The 6,116-nt window shown below is 61.5% G+C and overlaps 1 protein-coding gene across 4 annotated transcripts in view; it reads left to right on the top strand.

The window, feature by feature from the left end:
- The window catches only part of rrp1 (ribosomal RNA processing 1), a 428,065-nt gene that overhangs the window by 359,020 nt on the left and 62,929 nt on the right, over positions 1–6,116 (top strand). The window lies entirely within an intron of this gene.

Below are 6,116 nucleotides of genomic sequence, written 5' to 3'. Positions count from 1 at the left end.
ACGCCATGTCCCCCTCACTCTCGCCATGTCCCCCTCACTCTCTCTCTCGCCATGTCCCCCTCTCTCTCTCTCGCCATGTCCCCCTCTCTCTCTCGCGCCATGTCCCCCTCTCTCTCTCGCGCCATGTCCCCCTCACTCTCGCCATGTCCCCCTCTCTCTCTCGCGCCATGTCCCCCTCACTCTCGTCATGTCCCCCTCTCTCTCTCTCGCCATGTCCCCCTCTCTCTCGCCATGTCCCTCTCTCTCTCGCCATGTCCCCCTCTCTCTCTCGCGCCATGTCCCCCTCTCTCTCTCGCGCCATGTCCCCCTCACTCTCGCCATGTCCCCCTCTCTCTCGCCATGTCCCCCTCTCTCTCTCACGCCATGTCCCCCTCACTCTCGCCATGTCCCCCTCACTCTTGCCATGTCCCCCTCTCTCTCTCTCGCCATGTCCCTCTCTCTCTCGCCATGTCCCTCTCTCTCTCGCCATGTCCCCCTCTCTCTCGCCATGTCCCCCTCTCCCTCGCCATCTCCCCCTCTCCCTCTCTCCCTCTCTCGCCATCTCCCCCTCTCTCTCTCTTGCCATCTCCCCCCTCCCTCTCTCTCGCCATCTCCCCCCTCCCCCTCCCTCGCCATCTCCCCCCTCCCTCTCTCTCGCCATCTCCCCCTCTCCCTCTCTCTCGCCATCTCCCCCTCTCCCGCCATCTCCCCCTCTCCCTCTCTCTCACCATCTCTCTCTCTCACGCTATGTCTCCCTCTCTCTCTCTCGCCATCTCCCCCTCCCTCGCCATCTCCCCCCTCCCTCTCTCTTGGCATCTCCCTCTCTCACTATGTCCCCCTCTCTCTCTCTCGCCATCTCCCCCTCCCTCGCCATCTCGCCCCTCCCCCTCTCTCGGCATCTCCCCCTCTCGCCATCTCCCCCTCTCTCTCGCTTGCCATCTCCCCCCTCCCTCTCTCTCGCCATCTCCCCCTCCCTCTCTCTCGCCATCTCCCCCTCCCTCTCTCTCGCCATCTCCCCCCTCCCTCTCTCTCGCCATCTCCCCCCCTCCCTCTCTCTTGCCATCTCCCCCTCCCTCGCCATCTCCCCCCTCCCTCTCTCCCGCCATCTCCCCCTCCCCCTCTCCCTCTCTCTCAACATCTCCCTCTCTCTCTCTCTCGCCATCTCCCCCTCCCTCGCCATCTCCCCCCTCCCTCTCTCTTGGCATCTCCCTCTCTCACAATGTCCCCCTCTCTCTCTCTCGGCATCTCCCCCCTCCCTCTCTCTCGCCATCTCCCCCTCCCTCTCTCTCGCCAACTCCCCCCTCCCTCTCTCTCACCATCTCCCCCCTCCCTCTCTCTCGCCATCTCCCCCCCTCCCTCTCTCTTGCCATCTCCCCCTCCCTCGCCATCTCCCCCCTCCCTCTCTCCCGCCATCTCCCTCTCTCTCACCATCTCCCTCTCTCTCTCTCTCGCCATCTCCCCCTCCCTCGCCATCTCCCCCCTCCCTCTCTCTTGGCATCTCCCTCTCTCACTATGTCCCCCTCTCTCTCTCTCGGCATCTCCCCCTCTCCCTCTCCCTCTCTCTCGCCATCTCCCCCCTCCCTCTCTCTCGGCATCTCCCCCCTCCCTCTCTCTCGCCATCTCCCCCTCCCTCGCCATCTCCCCCCTCCCCCTCTCTCGGCATCTCCCCCTCCCCCTCTCTCTTGCCATCTCCCCCTCCCTCGCCATCTCCCCCCTCCCTCTCTCCCGCCATCTCCCCCTCCCCCTCTCTCACGCTATGTCTCCCTCTCTCTCTCTCTCGCCATCTCCCCCTCCCTCGCCATCTCCCCCCTCCCTCTCTCTTGGCATCTCCCTCTCTCACTATGTCCCCCTCTCTCTCTCTCGGCATCTCCCCCTCTCCCTCGCCATCTCCCCCTCTCCCTCTCTCTCGCCATCTCCCCCCTCCCCCTCTCTCGGCATCTCCCCCTCTCCCTCTCCCCATCTCCCCCCTCCCTCTCTCTCGGCATCTCCCCCTCTCCCTCCTCCCTCTCTCTCGCCATCTCCCCCTCCCTCGCCATCTCCCCCCTCCCCCTCTCTCGGCATCTCCCCCTCCCCCTCTCTCGGCATCTCTCCCTCTCCCCCCTCCCTCTCTCTCTCCCTCTCCCACTCTCTCGCCATCTCCCCCTCCCTCTCTCTCGCCATCTCCCCCTCCCTCGCCATCTCCCCCCTCCCCCTCTCTCGGCATCTCTCCCTCTCCCTCGCCATCTCCCCCCTCCCCCTCTCTCGGCATCTCCCCCTCTCCCTCTCCCCCCTCCCTCTCTCTCGCCATCTCCCCCTCCCTCGCCATCTCCCCCTCCCTCTCTCTCGCCATCTCCCCCCCCCTCGCCGTGTCCCTCTCTCTCTCTCGCCATGTCCCTCTCTCTCTGTGTCCCTCTCTCTCGCCGTGTCCCCCTCTCTCTCTCGCCGTGTCCCTCTCTCTCTCGCCGTGTCCCTCTCTCTCGCCGTGTCCCTCTCTCTCTCGCCGTGTCCCTCTCTCTCTCTCGCCGTGTCCCTCTCTCTCTCGCCGTATCCCTCTCTCTCGCCGTGTCCCTCTCTCTCTCGCCGTGTCCCCCTCTCTCTCGCCGTGTCCCTCTCTCTCTCGCCGTGTCCCCCTCTCTCTCTCGCCGTGTCCCCCTCTCTCTCTCGCCGTGTCCCCCTCTCTCTCTCGCCGTGTCCCTCTCTCTCTCGCCGTGTCCCTCTCTCTCTCGCCGTGTCCCTCTCTCTCTCGCCGTGTCCCTCTCTCTCTCTTGCCGTGTCCCTCTCTCTCTCTCGCCGTGTCCCTCTCTCTCTCTCGCCGTGTCCCTCTCTCTCTCGCCGTGTCCCTCTCTCTCTCGCCGTGTTCCTCTCTCTCTCGCCGTGTCCCTCTCTCGCCGTGTCCCTCTCTCTCTCGCCGTGTCCCTCTCTCTCTCGCCGTGTCCCTCTCTCTCTCGCCGTGTCCCTCTCTCTCTCGCCGTGTCCCTCTCTCTCGCCGTGTCCCTCTCTCTCTCGCCGTGTCCCTCTCTCTCTCTCGCCGTGTCTCTCTCTCTCTCGCCGTGTCCCTCTCTCTCTCTCGCCGTGTCTCTCTCTCTCGCCGTGTCCCTCTCTCTCTCGCCGTGTCCCTCTCTCTCTCGCCGTGTCCCTCTCTCTCTCGCCGTGTCCCTCTCTCTCTCGCCGTGTCCCTCTCTCTCTCTCGCCGTGTCTCTCTCTCTCTCGCCGTGTCCCTCTCTCTCTCGCCGTGTCCCTCTCTCTCTCGCCGTGTCCCTCTCTCTCTCGCCGTGTCCCTCTCTCTCTCGCCGTGTCCCTCTCTCTCTCTCGCCGTGTCCCTCTCTCTCTCTCGCCGTGTCCCTCTCTCTCTCGCCGTGTCCCTCTCTCTCTCGCCGTGTCCCTCTCTCTCGCCGTGTCCCTCTCTCTCTCGCCGTGTCCCTCTCTCTCTCGCCCTGTCCCTCTCTCTCTCGCCGTGTCCCTCTCTCTCTCGCCGTGTCCCTCTCTCTCTCGCCGTGTCCCTCTCTCTCTCGCCGTGTCCCCTCTCTCTCTCGCCGTGTCCCTCTCGCCGTGTCCCTCTCTCTCTCGCCGTGTCCCTCTCTCTCTCTCGCCGTGTCCCTCTCTCTCTCTCGCCGTGTCCCTCTCTCTCTCTCGCCGTGTCCCTCTCTCTCTCGCCGTGTCCCTCTCTCTCTCGCCGTGTCCCTCTCTCTCTCGCCGTGTCCCTCTCTCTCTCGCCGTGTCCCTCTCTCTCTCGCCGTGTCCCTCTCTCTCTCGCCGTGTCCCCTCTCTCTCTCGCCGTGTCCCTCTCTCTCTCGCCGTGTCCCTCTCTCTCTCGCCGTGTCCCTCTCTCTCTCGCCGTGTCCCTCTCTCTCTCTCGCCGTGTCCCTCTCTCTCGCCGTGTCCCGCTCTCTCTCTCTCGCCGTGTCCCTCTCTCTCTCCTCGCCGTGTCCCTCTTTCTCTCTCGCCATGTCCCTCTCTCTCGCCGTGTCCCCCTCTCTCTCTCTCGCCGTGTCCCCCTCTCTCTCGCCGTGTCCCTCTCTCTCTCTCGCCGTGTCCCCTCTCTCGCCATGTCCCTCTCTCTCTCGCCATGTCCCTCTCTCTCTCGCCATGTCCCTCTCTCTCTCGCCATGTCCCTCTCCCTCTCGCCATGTCCCTCTCTCTCTCGCCATGTCCCTCTCTCTCTCGCCGTGTCCCCCTCTCTCTCTCTCGCCGTGTCCCCCTCTCTCTCGCCGTGTCCCTCTCTCTCTCTCGCCGTGTCCCTCTCTCTCTCTCGCCATGTCCCTCTCTCTCTCGCCATGTCCCTCTCTCTCTCGCCATGTCCCTCTCCCTCTCGCCATGTCCCTCTCTCTCTCGCCATGTCCCTCCTCTCTCTCGCCATGTCCCTCTCTCTCTCTCGCCATGTCCCTCTCTCTCTCGCCATGTCCCTCTCTCTCTCTCGCCATGTCCCTCTCTCTCTCGCCATGTCCCTCTCTCTCTCTCGCCATGTCCCCCTCTCTCTCGCCGTGTCCCTCTCTCTCTCTCGCCGTGTCCCTCTCTCTCTCGCCATGTCCTCCTCTCTCTCTCGCCATGTCCCCCTCTCTCTCTCGCCATGTCCCCCTCTCTCTCTCGCCATGTCCCCCTCTCTCTCTCGCCATGTCCCTCTCTCTCTCGCCATGTCCCTCTCTCTCTCTCGCCATGTCCCTCTCTCTCTCTCGCCATGTCCCCCTCTCTCTCGGCATGTCCCTCTCTCTCTCTCGCCGTGTCCCTCTCTCTCTCTCGCCGTGTCCCTCTCTCTCTCTCGCCGTGTCCCTCTCTCTCTCGCCGTGTCCCTCTCTCTCTCTCGCCGTGTCCCTCTCTCTCTCGCCGTGTCCCTCTCTCTCTCTCGCCGTGTCCCTCTCTCTCTCGCCGTGTCCCTCTCTCTCTCGCCGTGTCCCTCTCTCTCTCGCCGTGTCCCTCTCTCTCTCTCGCCGTGTCCCTCTCTCTCGCCGTGTCCCTCTCTCTCTCTCGCCGTGTCCCTCTCTCTCGCCGTGTCCCTCTCTCTCTCTCGCCGTGTCCCTCTCTCTCTCTCGCCGTGTCCCTCTCTCTCTCTCTCGCCGTGTCCCCCTCTCTCTCTCGCCGTGTCCCTCTCTCTCTCTCGCCGTGTCCCTCTCTCTCTCGCCGTGTCCCTCTCTCTCTCTCGCCATGTCCCTCTCTCTCTCTCGCCATGTCCCTCCCTCTCTCGCCATGTCCCTCTCTCTCTCGCCATGTCCCTCTCTCTCTCGCCATGTCCCTCTCTCTCGCCATGTCCCCCTCTCTCTCTCGCCATGTCCCCCTCTCTCTCTCGCCATGTCCCCCTCTCTCTCTCGCCATGTCCCCCTCTCTCTCTCGCCATGTCCCCCTCTCTCTCTCGCCATGTCCCCCTCTCTCTCTCGCCATGTCCTCCTCTCTCTCTCGCCATGTCCCTCTCCAATTCCAATTTTTCCAATTCAAATGCTTTATTGGCATGAAAGTTTACAGAGAACCATATTGCCAAAGCTTACATAGCAAAAAGGTACAGTTTTCCAACATTCTGTAGGTGTCAATCGATTTGACATTTGTTGGGTACATACAATATTACTTTTAAACAATATTAATTTTAAACAGTCTTTGTACTTCATTTGGTACGTTCAATATTAATTTTAAACAGTCTTAATTTTAAACAGTCCTCAGGTTGTGACATGTTGTTACATATTTGGCCCCAAGGTATGGTCTGTCTCCTTCTCCTAGGACTAATCTCAATTTTGACAGGTCATCCAATTCCTTGAAATCTGGGGTTGTTTGGCTTAGCTTGTTGAATAATATGTTTCTTGATGTGTTGAATTTTTCACATTTTAGGAGGAAATGCATCTCTGTTTCAACCTCGCCAGCCAGACATTGATCGCATATTCTATTCTCTCTAGGCTGCCAGGATTTCTTGTATCTGCCTTTTTCAATTTCCAGTTGGTGGTCGCTTAGTCTGTACCTGGTGAGGGTCTGTCTCTGTTTTGTGTCTCTGATGGTCGTGAGGTAGTCTGCCAGTTTATATTCTCTTTTTAGGGCCCGGTAACATTCTAATCTGCTTTGGCTTTCGGTTATTTTGTTCCAATGTTCCAGGTAGGTTTCTTTGCATTGTTTAATGATTTGGTTCACTCGGATTGGTGTTTGGACGGCTGTGTTGGTCTGGGGCTGGTCAGGCTCCGGCT

This window comes from Somniosus microcephalus, chromosome 14, assembly GCF_052327205.1.
Source record: "Somniosus microcephalus isolate GS21.2 chromosome 14, FLI_Smic_1.0, whole genome shotgun sequence".
Classification (NCBI taxonomy): domain Eukaryota; kingdom Metazoa; phylum Chordata; class Chondrichthyes; order Squaliformes; family Somniosidae; genus Somniosus; species Somniosus microcephalus.
Note: the sequence above shows the minus strand (reverse complement) of the source record. Positions and strands in the feature narration are given on the sequence as shown.